This window comes from Macaca mulatta, chromosome 7 (assembly GCF_049350105.2).
Source record: "Macaca mulatta isolate MMU2019108-1 chromosome 7, T2T-MMU8v2.0, whole genome shotgun sequence".
NCBI classification, from domain to species: domain Eukaryota; kingdom Metazoa; phylum Chordata; class Mammalia; order Primates; family Cercopithecidae; genus Macaca; species Macaca mulatta.
Window position 1 is genome coordinate 46,368,058 of NC_133412.1, and position 19,162 is coordinate 46,387,219.

At 48.8% G+C, this 19,162-nt stretch overlaps 1 protein-coding gene and 2 long non-coding RNA genes across 5 annotated transcripts in view; 1 reads left to right on the forward strand and 2 right to left on the reverse strand.

Moving 5' to 3' along the window:
- ANP32A (acidic nuclear phosphoprotein 32 family member A) overlaps positions 1 to 19,162 on the reverse strand; it is a 39,797-nt gene that overhangs the window by 8,114 nt on the left and 12,521 nt on the right. The gene's annotated exons all lie outside the window — the stretch shown is intronic.
- On the forward strand, positions 1,173 to 8,424 carry LOC144329936 (uncharacterized). The gene is made up of 2 exons (XR_013395689.1): positions 1,173 to 1,343; positions 1,655 to 8,424. It is a non-coding gene; the product is annotated as an uncharacterized LOC144329936 (long non-coding RNA).
- LOC144329935 (uncharacterized) lies at positions 1,346 to 11,063 on the reverse strand. 3 transcript variants are annotated; one of them, XR_013395687.1, is made up of 3 exons: positions 8,777 to 11,063; positions 6,270 to 6,313; positions 1,346 to 5,902 (listed from the first exon to the last, which is right to left on the reverse strand). It is a non-coding gene; the product is annotated as an uncharacterized LOC144329935 (long non-coding RNA). The 3 variants fall into 3 exon arrangements; XR_013395686.1 differs by having other exon boundaries at positions 1,346 to 6,313; XR_013395688.1 differs by having other exon boundaries at positions 1,346 to 5,367; positions 6,270 to 11,063.

Sequence of the window (19,162 nt, forward strand, 5' to 3'; positions counted from 1 at the left end):
ACTTCTTCTAGCTTTCCGGATCACTGTGCTGCCAACGACCGCACACCCTGACTTTTCTGCCTTTTCAACATTGGGGTGAGAAGAAGTCTGTGGTGAGCTAAGCTGCAGAACCAGGGGGCCACTCCAGACAGGGGCCTTGGTTGGACTGCAGAAGACAAACCCAGTAAGCCCTGCTGCCTTTGCAAGGTTGATGGTCTCATTCCAACCCTGTTCTCCCATTATCCCAAAACGCACACACATCAGCCACAGCGTTGTTAGGGACTTCTGGGCTTGGCCCGCCACCCCAATGCCCCCACATGCCCATTTGCTTTCACCCACTCCTGCCATCACAGCAGAGCCTGCCCCTGTAGCTGGCATTCACACAGCAGTACCCATGTGGCCTGTCCTGAGGCAGGGGCAGCAGACCAGGGGCTCCTCCAACTCTCCCACCTCTAGCCCAGCACTGTCCAATAGAACTTCCTTCAAGGATGGCAACAGTCTGTATTGTCCAAGACAGGGGCCACTAGCCACGTGTGGCCATGGAGCACTTGCAGTGTAGCCAGTGAGACTAAGGAATGGAGCTTTTAATTCTATTTAATTTCAATTAATTTAAGTATAAACAGACACAAGTAACTATTATATTGGATAGCACAGCTCTAGACTTTGCTCTTCATGGTCCAGCATAGACGTGGAAGGAGAGTGGAAACCCACAAACCTAGGATGGGCCCATAATGAAATGCTGAGGTCTGTCTCAAAGGCTGTCTTTGGAGGCACTTCTGTGGCTGTCTTTTTCCCCACTCAGCTCCCTTACCCACAATTTGGGTCCTAAATCCTTTATTTCTAATGAGGTAGAAAGAACGAATAAAAGGCCACCCTCTCACGGGGCTGTTAAGAGGTAGACTTAGCTGAAGGTGAAACTGCAGGTTCTAATGAAGGTAAGAAGACAGGCCGAGAAGAGTAACCAGGTCGCAGGCACGAAATGACCCTTGGAGTAAGCGAGGGAGACCCGGCGTGTGGTAGCTGGCCCAGAGTTCTCCATCCTGCCCCAGAGCAGCCAGCTTCTGGGAAACCTGGCCTCTCTGGACTGGAAGACACCTTAAAGGTGATCCCTGCATGCACCTGATATCTGAAAGAGTCCCTTCAGCCCAAGACGCAGCAGCCCAAGCTCCCAGTAGGTGCCAGGAAACACTTACCAATGTCAACTGGATTTGTTGCCTCCCTCCCTGGAACTTCCATCCACAGGCCCTGATTTCTCACCAATGGGTCACATGGTACAAGCCTGTCCTTCTCAACAGCAGTACGGCATTGTTCAAAGGGTTGCTCCTGCCCCTCAGGGCCTTTTCTTCTCTTGGATAAGCAGCCAGGCTTTCTTTTTTTTTTTTTTTGAGACGGAGTCTTGCTCTGTCACCCAGGCTGGAGTGAAGTGGCCGGATCTCAGCTCACTGCAAGCTCCGCCTCCCGGGTTTACGCCATTCTCCTGCCTCAGCCTCCCGAGTAGCTGGGACTACAGGCGCCCGCCACCGCGCCCGGCTAGTTTTTTGTATTTTTAGTAGAGACGGGGTTTCACCGTGTTAGCCAGGATGGTCTCGATCTCCTGACCTCGTGATCCGCCCGCCTCGGCCTCCCAAAGTGCTGGGATTACAGGCTTGAGCCACCGCGCCCGGCCAGCAGCCAGGCTTTCTAACCTGTCCCTGTCCAGGGCCGCTCCTGCTCCTTTGAGCAGGCCAACATGCCTACCTTCTTCCTTCTGGGCCCAGAGTGACCAGGTACCCCTGTTACTCAGGCATCTCTGGGCCAAACAGAGATATGGGTGGAAAGGAGATGGAAACAGAGTCCACGTGAGGCCTGCTATGCCCCTCCTCAGCCCCCTCTTGCCAGTGGGCAGAGCAGGGGAGCACTGGGGTACATCTGGATCTCAGAGTCCTGCAGGGCCCTGCAGCTGCCCTGCCTTCATTCTTCACTGGTGGGTGGAGGCATGCCGCTCCGCCAGGGACAGCAGCAATTTGTGGCTTTCATCTAGCACAGCCCACAGAGCGGGAGAGCCAGGGAGCGCAGCCCTCTCCTGGAGCTAAGGCGTTCTCAGCCTAGGAAATGGTCACCAAGGCCCACCTTCCTGTTTGGGTCTGGGAGGGGGAGGTTCAGTCCTTTCCCACCCCCTCAGTCCCTGAGATCCAGATGTCCAGGTCAAGCCACCTTCTCAAGGTCATGGCAAGAGTGCCTGGGAATAAATCCTCTAAGGCCTTCTGCCCTAGGACAGGAAAGCAGTATAGAGCCAGGAAGCCAGGCCTTAGGGGACCAGTGCAGATGGAGGGAGAGTAACTGTATTGGGGGAGGGGAGACATCTCCTTCGTTTGCAGTAAACACTGGAGTCACATGGCCCACAGTCTTCTTTAGTAATTGGTTTTCTTGGAAGGCCTGGGAATTCTTGAAGCTCCACCAAAGCAAGGCAAATATGAGAAGAGATTCCAGTCTACCCTCAAAGACTGCAGACATGCGGTTTTTCTAGACAGGTCAATGGCTTCTCCTCTTACTGCTGTTTGCCAAGGAGAGGAGGGCCTCAGAGTGCGGTGCTGGGGAGCCCAGGGAATTCATCTAGGAAGTTGGCCTCCTTCCTGGAGAGGAACAGTGCTGCCTGTCACCCCTGCCCAGGAATGCTACAGATAGACATAGGTTTCGGAGTCCTGACGAGGCCAGTCCCCGGCTCCTACCACCACACCAAAACTGGTGGCTGCTCCTCTCGAGGACAATATGCAAGCAACCACTATCAATGCTTTTATTAAAAATAATCATCGTACCTTTCTCGAACACTCGCTAGGCACACTCTAGGTGCTTCATACACAGTCTCGTTTAATCTCCATAACCATTCCTTGGGGTGTGTTCTCTCTGTTTTAAAGGCATATCCGAACTGCTTATCCTAAAATCCCAAAAGAAGGTCACAGGAGGGTGGGTGTCTACTGCACTCAGGTGGCTGGTGTTAGCCACAAGATGCGGAGGGGCCCCTGGTGGCTTCTTGGGACAGGAAGCTCAGGCGCAAGCTCTCTCCAGACCCCCAAGTCAATTCTACAAGTTCTTGACTGTGTTGGGGCTCAGAACACAATACCCCCAATGTAAGGGGCTTTGGCGTGCTGGGTACTTTGAACTAAAGAAGACTGGAAGGCCTCAGAAGCAAGCTCTGTGAATTTACCTCACCCTCTCTCCCCAGAAGTCATAGAATCCAGAACTTCTCTTCCCCAAGGCAGGCCACAGAAACTAGAATTCCTGTCTCCCAAAGCAAAACTGAGAAAGGCTACTGTCTCCTCTCCCTTCTCCCTTGAAGACCCTCATTCCAGAGAGGTCCTGCCCCATATCCAGGAGGAAGGAATGCTACACTGGAGGCCACAAATTATCTGAACAGACAGGCCTTTCTGGGTTCCCTCTCAGCCTACACCCCTTTGTCCAGTCACATTTCTTCATGGCTGTCTTTTCTTCATCAAACCTAAGTATAAAAATAGGCAGTTTCCCTGGGTCTTTGGGTCATCTTCTCTGAAGGTTCTCATGTCACAACTTTAATTAAATAAATTTGTTATGCTTTTCTTTTGTTAGCCTTTCTTTTGTTAAGTGTTGGCCATGACTCTTAACGATGGGTGAGGAAAGGGAATACACCTTTCCGCCCCTACGGCTGTAACGGTTCCTTTTCAGCTCCTCTTCTAACTGTTCTACCAACCAGGTGGGCACCACCCCCAGAGGTCTCTGCTCTGGTTACACATCCTTAGCAACCAAAGCACAGAGCCCAACCCTGCCCTGGCTCAGATGACACTGCAGGAGTGGGCAAGGATACAGAGAGGGACCTGGGACCCTGCTCTTCCCCAAACAGCAAGAGGTTGCTTCCACTCTCTTGGGAAATCCCCATCTTTTTAAAGGTGAGGTCTTCAGAATCCCCACTGTTTCTGCATTTCCTCCTTGATTGGTTTCAGCACTGTGCAGGGTGGGATCACAGAGGGGAGGGAGGGGACAGGGCTTAGACCTGAGGTTGCTGATACCACCAAAAAGCCCAAATCACATGGGGGAAAGACCCATTGCTTCGTTGTGAGGTGAAAAGGGGTCCCAATGGGAGCAGCAGGTGAGCTGTGAAGTATCTGAAATGCATCAAACAGGACAAAACAAAAACGCCAGCCCAACAGCTGCCTGTGAACCCATCCCCTTCCCTGCCTGCCTCCACGAGGGCCACACTTTCCTACTGCTCCAGTTTCAAACACTAGACCCACCCCTGAACTCTTGCTACAATACCAACCCATTTCCTCTGTACTTGGCTCTAACCCTTCCATGCGAAGAGAACATCCCTTTTCCATCCAGGGTGTGTTCCGCTTTAAAAAGAAAAAAAAAAAAAAAAAATCAAGGCCCACTTCCCCTGCCAAGTCCTGGATGTGAGCGAAGTGCAAAGTTAAAATTAAACTGAAAATTTGTACTTTCGTAGACTTTTCCCCAATTCCACTGGCCATTTAAAAATATCCGAATGTGGTTACTCTATCTAGTTGAACTGAAATTACTCTGCTTGTATTAGGAGCTTTTCCAACACCCCAAAGAGAAACCTACACAGGACCCAATGCTTCATTCCTCAAGTGAACACCTAAAAGGGGCCCTCATACTCGTAAGAGAGGTCAGTGAGGAGGCAGTGAAGGTTCCCAAGATGTCAGATTGCTGGGGGTCCTGTATTTCCTGAAAAACTTGTCCCCAAAGCAAAGACCTGTCAGTCATTTTTCACCAATGGAACCTGAAAATTCCATGATAAACACAAATACGTGATTACTCCAAGGAACAACTTGTTGTTTAAAACTGAAATCTTGTCTTTACAAATCTCTCAAATTTGGCCTTTCCTCTCTGTTCCCAACATTGCACTGTCACCTCAAGTCACTTCAAGCCTGCTTTTGCCTCCAAACCAGGTCTCTATGACTATGAGGATGGAAGTGGTCAAGAGGCAGCCTCGATTACTGGGAACAGGCCTCGACCTAGAGGGCAAGGACCCAACTGGCTCAATGATCTCAGCTCTTTCCCCCAGGCCTCAGGCTTCTGCCTCTGTAGAAAGGGGATGATGAGATCTATTTAACCTATAAAGGGTAAACTCCAGCCTGAAAAACGTTCCTGGTTTCTCACTGCCTTGGGAAAAATTCAAGTTTTCCTACACATGACCTCCAAGGTTCTCCACTCTTGCAGCTCCCTCCCCTTCATCCAGCCTCAGCACCCCCCATCTCTCACTCTTACCCTACAAATCCAGTTCCCCTCCCCAGGAAGCCTTGTCCAGCCCAGCTCTGTGCATCCTGGGGCACCAAGGGCAGCTGCTGCATGAATCATTTAATCGTGTATTAAGCATCCGATCCTCCTAGAGGTCAGGGACTGTCCTCCGTAATCAGCCTAGCAGGGAGCGGAGACCAGAGCAACTGCTTAACAAATGTCCTGTTTATTGCGCCAGGTATAACATTAGGTACTGGGAATATAGAGGTGAGTCAAACTGTCATGAAACGTATTCAACAATATGACGAATAAATGTTGAGTGAACCCTACCTTTTATAAACACCAGTGTTTTTTTTTTTTTGGAGTCTTTCTTGTGCCCCAAGACAAGTATAAGCCCCTGAGAGGCAGGTCAGCTGTGCACACTCCCCCCAACCTGACTGGCCCAGTGTTCTGCATGCAGGTCTCCAGCCCTCTCCACATGGGGCACGCCTGCGACATTGTTGGCTGAGGGGACACGGAAGAAACAGTAAGCCAAAGTCGGGGTCCTTGCCAGCAAGAGGTGTGGTGGCCGGCTGGGAGGAGACAGCCACCAGTAAACAACTCCAGTCCAGTGTGCCAGGTAGCAGGACATGGGCCGGGCCAGGGTGCATTCTTCAAATGCCTCTACCAGATAGAACAGGCACGCTAAAGGCAGATGAGGGGGACCCAGAAGGACCTACAGAGGAGATACACTATATCAAAAGCCAGGACTGGCTTACAGGGCCCAGCATAAAATGAAAAACACAGAGCCCCTTGCTTAAAAATTATTAAGAATTCCAAGACAGTGACAGCAGCGCATTAAACCAAGTGCATGCTGCAGGGGTCGCATGCCTGTGAAGCTGGCCCTGATTCAAGTAGACAGTTTGGGCCTGAAACAGAGCCCTTTGAAGGACAGGACCAGAGAGAAGGAAGCTTACAGTAAGAACTGCTCCTTCTTTTTCTAGTACTTCCTGAGGCAACATGGAAAGGTGGACAGAAGGCAGGCTCTCGAGTCCAAGAGAACTGGCTCAAGTTCAATTTTTCTTCTTTTTAGCCCAGCTTACCTTTCTGAGCTTCCGTTTCCTTTAGTGACTATAATGTCCATCACCTAGGGTTGGATTAAATAAGAATGTACTTAGAGCATCCCCAGCTTGGAAAAAGCCACTTGCCTTCCCCTTTTTCCACGGCCATCTTTACTGTTGTGTACAGTCAAGGCACAAGAATGGGAACAAAAGGCAGGTTAGCAGATTTGAGTCAATTAAGCTGTCTGTACAGCTTCCTTACAGAAATACGAGGTCTCTTAACCTATTGGGGAACCAGGAATGGTGTGCTCAAAACAAACCCCTTTGGATATTTACATTCACACCTTGTTTTGTTTTTCACACTAACCCTGACTACCCTTGATTTTCTTTTCCTGCACGGAGCAAGAATTCAGTAAATATTTGTAGCTTTGGTTTCAACCTTGTCAGTCCCTGACCAATTTGGTTTTCAGGTTCCAGTCTTTGCACACAAGAGAAGACTCATATCAAATTGACCCTGTGTTTTTTGGTGCTCGTGGGTTTTAAATAGGTCAGCTTTTAAATGGGCCATCCCCTGTTGCAGATCCCATTTCAGCTAGAAGGCCAAACTGTCTGAGACACCGAGGTTTTAGACTGGGGTGATAGATGCTTGTGATTTTGTTGTTTTAACCATAAAATCGATTGTTTTGCTGAACAGGCAGTGTGGCAAAACCTGCAAAAATCAGTCAGGTTCCATGTTAGGGAAAAGCAACAGCTCTGGGAGAAAAGTTAGACACTTTGAAAGCTAGAAAGGTCTTAGGGATCTCCTAGGCCAGTGGCTTTCCACATTTTACAGCGTGGCTCAGTACACACGTTTTTATGTGTACATAGACACAACTGAAAACAAAACTTAACACTTGCAATTACTTTCTTATGTTACTTAGAACAAAATATGTGTAGCGTGACCCACAGTCTGCAAAACTCTGGTGTAGCTCAGCTCTCTTTTTCCAGAGGAAGAAGCAAGGTCCAGAGTTGGGCCCAGAGTCACTGTGAGCTGGGCGATTCGTTTCCTGGCAGAACACACCACCACTAGGCATCAGAACTCACATCCCCAATGGAAGACCATGGAATTAACAGATCACCCATGCAGCTTTCAAGTTTTTGCTAACAGGAGGCCTGTAGCCTCAACAGTAGTAGATCCGGATCTCTACACCTCTCAAAGATCTTTTAAAATCTTAACTAGGGGCAGAGTCCCCTATTACTTTAAAACAAACAAAAAATCTCCCCAAGAAAAAAGCATCCATGTCTCTGATGTTTTTTTTTGTTGTTGTTTGTTTCCTACAATAGAGCTCTGAAGGCAGGCGGGGAGCACATGGCCCGGGGAAGTCGGTGACGCCATCCTTATTATTTTAGGGAGCCAAGGAACACAAGCTGAGGCGCGCTGCAGCGGTAATTAAGCTGTCTGCCAGGGCCCCAGCTCATAGGCTAAGCCGCCGGCGCGGGGAGGGCCCTCATTAACATAAACCCTGTGACTTGCTCCTGCACCGCCTGGAACCGGCTTCCTCTCTCTCCTCCCGTGGGTGTGAGAGGGACTTGGGTTTCTGCTTCACCAAAGCAGAGGAGCTGGTTCCACCGCAGATGTTCCTCCAGCCAGAAACAGACTCAGGGCAGTACTCTGCAGGCTGGGGTGGCTGCCGGACCTGAGTTTTGGGCTTGCCAAATGGGCCTATTTAGCTGGTAAATCCTAGCTGGGCCCCTCCCTGATATTGTTCCTTCGCTTCCTCCCCTTAAACCTCCTTCCTATCTACCAGCTGGTATAGACTCTACATCAAGGACCTGTCAGTTCTACCTCCTGCAGGAAGCCTTCCATGATTGCGCAGCCTCTAGCCCAGGCCTGACTGGTTTAAGAGCATGTATAGCTCTTAAAAGGGTTCACAGGAGGAGCAGGAACTGTTTTGGGGTCTGAAGAAGGGAAGGAGGGGTCTTGGGTCTAGCTTTGCTGGGGGATGTGAGCTGCAGTATGGAAAAGGGGAGATGAAGGTTTTAGAACTGGCGGGTTACATGACCCAGTGAAAATCTCACAGACTCGACGACTCTTCTTTTTTTTTTATTTTATTTTGAGACAGAGTTTCATTCTTGTCACCTAGGCTGGAGTGTAGTGGCATGATCTCGGCTCACTGCAACCTCTGCCACCCAGATTCAAGCGATTCTCTTGCCTCAGCCTCCCAAGTAGTTGGGATTACAGGCACCCACTACCAGGCCTGGCTAATTTTGTATTTTCAGTAGAGACGGGGTTTCACCATGTCAGTCAGGCTGGTCTTGAACTCCTGACCTCAGGTGATCCACCTGCCTCAGCCTCCCAAAGTGCTGGGATTATAGGCGCCCACCACCACACCTGGCTAATTTTGTATTTTCAGTAGAGATGGGGTTTCACCATGTTGGTCAGGCTGGTCTCAAACTCCTGACCTCATGTGTTCCACCTGCCTCCACCTCCCAAAGTGCTGGGATTACAGGCATGAGCCACCGCACCCAGCCACAGACTTGACTCTTCTAAATGGTTGTTCCCTTCCTACCTTCAGTGAATGCTGGAAGACTGAAGTGGTAGGCACTGGAAGTAGAGTCCCAGCAGGTGGTGTGTGAACAATAACCAGGGAAGAGAAGGAAAGGGGGCCAAGATGCACCAAGGTGTAGTGCACAGAATACTTGTCAGGCACTCTGATGACCTGGGCTCTGGTCTGCCTTGCCACTAACTTGCTGCGTACCCTTCAGGAAGTCACTACCACTCTCTGGGCTTCTCCAAGTTCTCTAGTCCACACACTGGACAATAGAGCCTGAGTACAGAAATAAGGTCCCTCTAGTTTCAAAATTCTCTCGGTACATACACTTTGAGCCTGAGTGCCCATGCCACATCCAAACTCAGTCACTGTTCCTGAAAGAATGTGGCCAATTTCGTGGGCCAAGGGGCCCAGGATTCATCACTGAGGGATGCCAGAAAGGAAATCTGGGACACGGGGCAGTTACCCTGGGTGAGTGAAATGGGAAACTCAATCATCTAATCTCTTAAAACATATCAGCACCCCCAAAGTAAGTACAACTATATCAATTTGTAAAATTAATTACAAGTTTTTAAGAACCACACATCAGGATATAAAAACACCCCCCAGAGGCCCCGGGTGCTGGGTTCCGAATGTGGGAGTCCGGCATTGTCCCATCTGATGTCTTTCCTCTCACAGGTCATTGCGTGGCCTCCAAGATGCCTGGGGTGGGAGGAGAGGAGAGACTAGGATCACCAATCACTACTCACATCCGTGAGCTGACAATTCGGTGATTCACAACACAAACCACAGCCATTCTTGGTGATCTTATTACAGAGCCACAGCACTGCACCCATGCAACAGAAAAGCCACAGAGAATGAAGACCATGGCCTAGAGAGCAAAGAGGGTAAATCCTGCTCAATCTTCCTAAAATGCTGCTTTGATCACATCACATCATGTCTCATTACTCCCCTGTCCAAAAGCTTTTAATGGCCACAGGGATCAAGTGTAAATCCAGAGTAGGATTCCCAGGCCCCCCACCCATCAGTGTCCTCTGGCAAAAACCCTGTGCTTCCTCCCATCTCAGCCCTCTGCTAGCCTCCCTGATGTGCAGCAAAAATAATGACACAACTGGGTGCTGCATGTTACAGTTTACAAAGTGCTTCCCCTCATAGACAATGGAAATTTTACCCCTTCTGTCCCTCCCAGGCAACCTGCCCCTGTCCACCAGGGCCCTGAGAGCTGCTGAAGGCCAGTCATTCTTCCTCCTGTCTCTCCCCCAACACAGCCTTGCTAAGGTCCGAGGTCTCAGGGTCACCTTGGTGCCCTCCCCAGAGGGGCTGGCTTTCAGTAAATGCCTGCTGAATGGCCAAACAGGCTAGGGGAGGGGTTGGGGTGTGGGTGGGGAATGGCTCTGGAGAATCATCTAGATTATAGAAGGCAAACCCTTTATTCACTTTCTGAGGCAAAGCTCCCCACTAAAACCACTCAGAAAAATCAACTGTCCCAGCTGACAGATACAGATAGGGTTAATTCTGGCTGCTGAAATCAGATTGGGAGATTGAAGCCCAACTTGGCTGGGACCGCTTGCGGACTGCGGGAGCTGTCTGCTAAGGAAATCCCACTGGAGTCTTCAGGGAGCAGCCCAGGGTTTCTGCCTCGGAGTCCGGGATGGACCCCCGAGTGGAGGAACTGTCAGCAAAACAGAAGTTAATTCATTTCCCCAGTGTTACTATTCAGAGACCCAGGAGCTGGCAGTTCAAAGTTTCTGCCTATTCCAGCCCCCAGCGTAACCCATCTAAGAAAACATGCCAATCAGACTCAGAGGCCGGGACACATCCCACAGCCGTGGTGTGAGCGTCTGCTCCATTTCCAGATAGCTTTTAAAAAATGCTTCAAAGAAATAAAGGACCCCATCAATGCCACTTTTCGGGAACCACTGTATCTAATCCAACTTCCCTAGCAATTGACGAAGCTGGGTGGAAACTAACTCTGACTCACCCAAGGCTACACAGTTACCCCATTGTAGAATCGAACCTTAGGCCATTCTCTCAAGACTCCTAACTTAGGGCCCACACCCTCAAAGTTACAGGCCTCTCCATCCTCCCTGAAGCAAGAGGAAAGAAAGGTGAAAAACAAAATTAGCTGTTAGGAAGAGCCCCGGCCTGAACTCAGCCCCTGCTCTCCCCTCCCACCTTCCACACACCCAGGCAGGGCTGCAAATGCAGAAGAGGCAGGGAAAGCTAAATGGCCTCATAGATGAAACCTCGACCTTGGCCTCCTTCCCTGCCACCTCTATGCAAAATGACAGCAGCATCAGCAATGACAGAAGCAGAGCAAACGCCGCCTCGGCACTGAAGCCCTAGTGTCCAACCACCAATGGGAAATCGCTGATTTGGGCAGAAATGGGAACCAATCATGCAGAAGAACCTAAGGCTGGGGCTGAAAGTTTTTTCTATCCAAGGCCACAAAACAAATTAGCCAAGGGCTACACATAAGAAGCCATTTAACATTAGTTATTTCTCCCTTAGACAAGTGTGAAATGTGCAGCTTCCTTAATCTGTAAATTACACATGTATGGCAAAAAATATTAGTGATGGAAGTGCAAGAAATGCTAGCAGTATATGTTAGCTCCATATTTCTAATTGGAAGGAGGATTAATAAAAGCAATGGAATGAGGGAGAGCAAGGAAGCTATGGCAAAGTGAGGGGCTGCTGGAAGGAAGGGGAGAGGGAGACAGACGCAGAGAAAGACACGGAGAGGGAAGAAAGGAGTTAGAGGCTTTGCAGGTATTGCTGAACTTCCAGAGTTCCATCTCCTTCCCCTGGGTTTGGTGATAGAACTTTACCTACACTTGTTGTTTTTTAAAAAGAGTGCAGGTTAAGTTTATTGTTGTTCACAAGTCTATGGCTGCTTTAATCTCAAAATGCTAAAAAACAAAACCCCCAAACCAAAAAAACTATGAAGAGTCAGGGAGGGTCCACATGACTCGAGACAATGTAAAACGGAGCTTAATGATTTTAGTCTTCATCAGAGGCTCATGAAGGAGGCTTCTACCATGGCAGCCAACACAGACGAGCCATTGAAGGCTATGCTGATAGGAACACGTGGGATGGACCAGGGTTCCTTGGTCCCGAAACACTCTGCACTGACAGGACTAGACCTGAAATTCCAACATTTGAAGAACAAACTTGAGGAAGGCAACCAGGGTAGGAAGGCATCTGAAAACTGGGATACTAGAAGAATAACTGAGGGAACTAGTGATGTTTAGGCCTGAGGGTAGGGGAGACCATGATCTCTCTCTCTCTCTCCACTTATTTGAAGGAGTGTCATGTATGTTTATTGTGTTTTCCAGCGGTTCAAGAACTAAGATCAGAGTGTAGGAATCATAGGGACAGCTTTCTCCCCAGTGTACTTTGTAAGAAGGTCCCCAGATCATTATGGCTGTCTCACAAAATAATGGGCTGCTCTGAAAATCTGGGAGCTTCTCATCCCTGTATGAATCAGAAGGCTGTAAGTGACTGTCTGCAAAGAGCTTCATACATAAACAGTGCTGGATGCTTATTAGATGAATTAATAATATTGTATGATAAAGCCCTACAAAGAGAGCCCTGAGTCTTTTCCCCTCTTAAAATGCTATGATTTGATTCCTTCTTCTTAAATATTACTTGCTTTAGGATGCAGGCCTGATACAGTCATTCAACAGTCCATATAGAGTATATACTACATGCCATGCTAGGTACCATGCTAGGCATTAGTGATACCGTGGTAAACAAAACTAGGTGCCTATCTCACGGGTTTACATTCCAGTAGGGGAGCCAAATAATAAACCAATAAATATATACATGTGTATATAATGTGTATGAATGCTTTAAAGAAAAAAAAAAGGACAGAAAAGCAATAGTGACAAGGGATACTACTTTAGAAAGGGTAACCAGGAAGGCCTATCCAAAGTGAGCTTTCAGCAGAGACGTAAGGCCAAGTCTACAACCGGGAAGGGCCTTCCAGGCAGAAAGAAGGAACAGCCAGGGCAAAGACCCTGAGTGGGCAGCATGCTTGGCTCTATTGGGGAACAGCTAGGAAGCCAGCTTGGTACGAGAGAATTTGTGGAAGGGAATGAAAGGAGGTGGCAGCATGAGATTGGGGTGGAGAGAAGGCTGCTGTAGGTTACACAGGTTACACACACCTTTACCCACATGGGACATTCCGCATGCAACTGGTGGTAGGATAGTGGGTTTCACAGGCAAAGCAAGAAGAATTGCTTGGACCACAGGAAAGGAGATAAGACCTGAGATCTGGCCATAAGCCTAAGAGTTACCTTGCTCTGCCTTAAAGGAAGAAAAAAAGCAATGGAAAAAAGTGAAGGAGAAGAAGCTTTAATCAGGACTGTGCTTGCCCCATGTTTCCAGGTGGAAACCGGCCTAATCTACACCCCAGATATCTCCTATGGGAGAATGTTTTGATTACGGGGGTTAGGACACGTGAGAAGTAGTCGGAAAATCTTGTTTGGTTCCAAACTGTGTGACTTTGAGCAAGACTTCACTGCGAGTCAGTTTCCTCACCTGTAAAATGGGAAGAATCCCTACCAATCCCACATGTCTCCATGGGACCCAATGAGAGCATGGGTAAGCCAGGCTGTCCTAGAGGTTACTATGATGAATTTTATGAGCATGTTTCTTACTTAAGACTTTGCACCCCGGAAAGCAGAGGTGAGGTATTACGCAACTGATTCTCCCACACTGCCTTGCACTTAGCTTTCAATAAATGTTTGCAGAACTGAGAAGCATTAAAAATAACCCGGAAAATGTTCTGCCATTTTTTTCCTTCCTATTAAACTGTAGCACTTTGCCAGAATGCTCCAGAACAGTCTCTCTTCACTGAAATCCTTCACTTTGGAGGAAGAACCAACTGAGTCACATCAGAGGCATGTGCTCAGAGGATAAACTGAGGAAAGGGGACAGGAACAAGGCCTGACTCCTCTGGGGAAGGCTCCTTGCTCTCTGTGGCCTCCAACCTTTCTCAAACATCCTGAGAGGGCCAGGCCAGGCCACCAATGAAAGGGACTGCAGATTACCCTAGCACAAGGTCAGGATCTCCTGGAAAAGTCCACGAAAGCCTGGGAAATACAATATTCACAACGTTCCACTTCAGACTAAGGAGTCACAATCTGGTCCAACTGCCTCACATACAGATAGGGAGACTAACGCCAGGTCAGTGGAATCGCTGGTTCGAGGTCACCTCTTTTATTTTTTTTCTTTTCAATTTTTTGGCTAGCACACTCATTCTGATGGTTTTAAAACTAAAAAGTATAAGAAGATACACAGTTAACTCTCCCTCCCATCTTATCCTCTGTCTGCCCAGTCAACCATACTACCTGCTAAGTATCTCTCTAGAACATTCACACACATACAAGCAAATTCAGAATCTTATTTCTTCTCTCTTTTATTAAAAATCTAGCATATTATCCTAATCATTGCCTTGCCTTTTTTTCATGGAGTTTGTGTAACAGAGCACATAAAAACCTTCTTCGTTTCTTATTTGCAACTACATAGTGTGAGATCATTTTTCTTAACCAGTCTCTTATTGATGAATATCTGGGTTGCTTCCAATCTTTTGCTGTAATAAATAATTTTGCAATATCAATAAGCTTGGGCATGTCAGTTTGCATTCCCCTAGCTTATTGATAAGAGCTGGAATGAGATCCCATTTCTGACCTACAGGGTGGCAGTCATAGAGCCTCAGAGTCCTATTATCTTATTTATTTATTTATTTGAGACGGAGGTTTGTTCTAGTCGCCCAGGCTGGAGTGCAGTGACGCCATCTGGGCTCACTGCAACTTCCACCTCCCAGGTTCAAGCGATTCTCCTGCGTCAGCCTCCCAAGTAGCTGGGATTACAGGTATGTGCCATCATGCCCGGCTAATTTTTTATATTTTTGGTAGAGATGGGGTTTCACCATGTTGGTCAGGCTGGTCTCGAGCTCCTGACCTCAGGTGATTCACCCACCTCAGCCTCCCAAAGTGCTGGGATTACAGGCATGAGCCATTGCGCCCAGCCCAGAGTCCTATTATCTAATGTCTAAGTTACTTAACCTCCATTCATTCAATACACGCTCCTCGGAACCTACTAAATCCCAGGGACTACACCAGGTGCTAAGGGTACAATGATAAAGGTGTCTTTGACTTCTGCTCCCAAAGTGTCCAGCCTGGGAAGGACAAACAGAAGGGACCATTACAACACACAAGGGCTGCTCAGTGTGCCCTGGAAGCCATCTGGACCTCTAGGCCAATCTCTGTCTGGAAATGGGTGGCCATACCTACACCTCAGGGGTGTTCTAAAAGGTCAAAAAGATGCTGCTTGCCAAGTACCTGGCAAGCAAGGACCATACAAAGCTCATGGTAGATAATCAATAACGGGTAAGCCTCCTCTTATCCCAGAATGGGTCTTAAGTGATGGCAGCAGCAAGGTGCTCCAGGCAAAGGCACTGCATTGCCACACCTGTTCCACAATGAGCAATTCTCTTTTCTTAGAGGAGTCTGGAATACGCTGCTACTTATTTTTTAAAGCAGCACCTAAGCCCCTAATTATGTCTTAGCCTACTTTTATTGGAAAACTATTTGCCTTTCTCCCACATTCCAGACTCTCTTCGGTATCTCTGAGGCACCTGGGGATGCTTCTCACCTGCGTGCACAAGCCCTGGTGTCTGATGGAGTGTCAGAGCCACAGGGGAAACCCAGACACATTTCTAACGCCCTAGCACAGAAAGGCACAGGCAGGCACAGGGAAAGTCGCTTTTACTAGGATATCCCTGAAAGTATTAAATAATAATTTAAATAGAAAAAAATAGGCAAAAAATCATTAAATCTCACACATATTGTTTGGTTTTATGTGCTCTATTTCACAATCAAACTGTTTTTTTTTTTTTTTTTTTTTTTTGAGACAGAGTCTTGCTCTGTTGCCTGGCTGGAGTGTAGTGGCGCGACCTCGGTTCACCGCAACCTCCACCTCCTGGGTTCAAGCGATTCTCCTGCCTCAGCCTCCTGAGTAGCTGGGATTACAAGTGTGTGCCACCAAGCCCAGATAATTTTTCTATTTTTAGTAGAGATGGGGTTTCACCATGTTGGCCAGGATGGTCTCGATCTCCTGACCTCATGATCCACCTGCCTTGTCCTCTCAACGTGCTGAGACTGCAGGCGTGAGCCACTGTGCGCGGCCGTGTCTTCCTTTTAGAAGCTCCAAGAAAAATATTAGGCATGAAATTATCCAGCCCTCATAATACTGGGAAGCTGTTTTCCTAACAGGCTAATTAATAAAGTCTTACTTCAACCAGAAGCTCCTTTCACATTGATGTAGGATGCCTGCTTCTAGATGAAACTATTGGCCAATTATGGCTCAGCCTGGTCCTTGGGAGAGGTGGGGTCCGCTGCTTTATTTGTGACCTCTGATTTAACTGTGGGCCTCTCTCTCCCTGAAATAAGCCCTGGGGGCCCTCTGAGTCCTGCTTCACCATCTCTGGTCAGAGGCATCAGTAGGGTCTCTCCAGCCTCCATTCAAAAGCATCCAACCCCCTAAACCAGGTCCAGATGGAATCCAGAAAGTACTAATGGGGGTCTTCCAAGAAACACTGCTATTTCAGAAACACCAACAGAAATTCCACTCTGACAGACATTGACAGCAGCTGGTGGTACAAAATTGGGCCGTGTCTCTGCCTAGGCAGGAAAAACACCAGCTCCAGGTAGTCAGCCCTTGCCTTACCTGGAGGGCTGATCAACCATCACAAATGTGTTCAAAATTTCTACCCCATCCCCACACCCAGCCATGAGAAAATACATTTATTATTGTTAATAAATGCAATTTGGAAGTCTAAATCTTTCAAAGGGCTGAGTCTTGAGGAAAATAAAACACATTCTGGGATGAAAAGGCAGATGGCTAGAGCCCAAGGCTGGTGTGGGCAGAGCAGTGGCCAGCTATTATACTTGTCCTTCTTGGATATAATTTCATCTTTCCCATGAGTCGTACCATGAATTCACATCTTAACCTCACTGGACCCTAGCTTGTTTACTGGGAAAAGGACTTCTAGAGGTACTTCTAGATCAGATATCCTAAGTTCCAGCTCATGGGGTCAGAAATCCAGTGTAAGTCACTTGAGTGCTCAAATGCCACCTCCTCAGAGAGGCCTTCCTGGACCACCCATCTCCTTTAACACAGCTTTATGGGTCTTCATGGAACTCATCACACCAGCAGCCATGCCTTTGCTTGATGGCTTACTACTGACTGTCTCCCCTAGTGGAACAGAAGCCCCACAAGAGCAGCATAGGTGATGTGTCTTATCTAGTTCCTAGAACAGAACCCAGTACAGGGTCGGCATTCATCAGTGTGTGTGGAATGGAATGAATGAATGAGTGAGTTAGGCAAGCCAAGGGTCAACCAGAAAGACAGGGATTCCAATCTTGCACCTTCATTTGCTATCTGGGCACCTCTGGGTAAGCCACATAACCCCTCCACAGTATTGTGTATTTGCAGAAACCACCCCCATAACTCTGGTTAACATCAGACAGTAGTGGCCAAGTGCTGCTCACCATCAGGGACATTTGTGGCCGTAAAAAGCCTCCTGGGGCTAACAAGCCATTTGCTCAATACAAGTCTAGTTTCTGATACAGTGGGCACCTCTCAGACCAAGATCCTCATCTTGCTGGAGTCTATGGCTACTGGTCAATCTCAGAGGCACACTCTCACTCCCACATCCGACCTTATCGCTCCTGATGATGACCACACTGGCCGCTGGAACTGAAGGAAGGCTCCTGAGTGCCTACACATGCCAACTGCCTGCCCTGAACGAAGTAGGCTTTTGGCTTTAAGAGGGCAGCTAGCGTTCCATTTCCGCTCCCACTACTCCCACCCCAAAGAGCAACCCTGGAGGGCTCTCCTCTAGGAGAAGCTTTCCCAGACTCATAGACCACACCTAAATGCCCAGACATACCAGTACTTTTAACCAAGACACAGAAAGGCATGTCTGCAACACAGTCATAAACTAGACAAGGGCTAAAAAGAACAGAACTGCTCATTATGGCTTCAGGCCAACCTCTGCAGATAGGCTTCATCGGGCCTACCAGAGAGAGCAGAAAGCTTCACAAAGTACATGCCTGCCCAGTCTTCACAGGCCACAAACAGGGTACACCCAAATCTTCACGGGGAAAGGAAGACGTACAGAAGTGGAAGGAATGCCTGGGTGGCTGTGAAGGCCAGTTCCTGGCCCTCCATACGGAACAGGCCCCTGTGCCAGAGCAGACAGGCTATTCCCACTGGCAGCCAGGCGGGAGGCTGGAGAACCACATCTGCTATCATCACAGAGCTCTTCTATGTCCCCAGCTGCAGGAGAGTCACACTGGGCTCTGCACACCCTCAATGCTGCCCTCTGGCAGGGGGTATGGACATATAAAGGAGCACTGACCAGACACAGAGAAAGCCACAGATGCACACCTAAGTGAGTGGTACCGGACTTGGCTGAGAGGCAAACGCTGCTGTGTGCCCTGGAAGTCCCCAGGGTGGGGACTTACATCACCTGGGTGGACACAATTTGCTCCCTTTCTTCCAATGAGTTGAGGAGGGCTTCCCAGAAAAGGGGACCTCTCAGGAGCTGTGTGAATGAAAGATAAAGGACAGCGAGAGGCTTGCCCAGAGTTCTGCAGCCAGAAGGGGAGTTTAGAGGCAAGAAGGCTAGGGTCACAGAATAACTGCTACAGAAAAGGTGAGCCAGGGCGAGAGCCCACACTCCAGAAGAGGCCTGGCAGGGGGCAGGGGATGCCTGCAGCTTGGCTGGTATCCCTCCAGCCCCAAAGCCCCCAAAAACTGGGGGGAGTCTCTCCTTTGCCCAGAGCCTCCCTGCCCCCTCTCCTCCGCTTCAACAGCTCCAGGCGAGGCCTCCTCCTGGGGCAGGCCGAGACAGCTCTTCCGACTTTGCTCCCACCCCAGCAAGCGCCTTCTGGATAGGGGCTGACTCCACCCCACCCCCACCGCTGACCAAACAGCTCATTCAAGCCCTGACGGGTAGAATTTAACCTTCAGTCCTTCTACGACACATACCTGGCATAAAGGATATCTCTTTCAGTCCTAACAATAAGCCCTGGGAAGCAGGTAGTACTGTTATTCACCATTTCACAGATGTGCCAACGAAGGCTCAGTGAGGTGACTTGCCAACATCCTCAGGCTCAGTAGTCCTCAAGCACTACTGCCCACTGTATCTGATTGCCTGGGTCTGTGCCTGGGCCCCTGCCATTTTACAAAAGGTCCACGGCCTCTCAAGAGCTGGACATGAAGGATGGGCCAAGTCCAGTCTTGATCAGTAAGGCTCACTCGACACTCCCAGCAGCAGCATCCTGAAATACACGTAAATGAAAAATTCCAAGTGTAATGAGCAGAACGTGC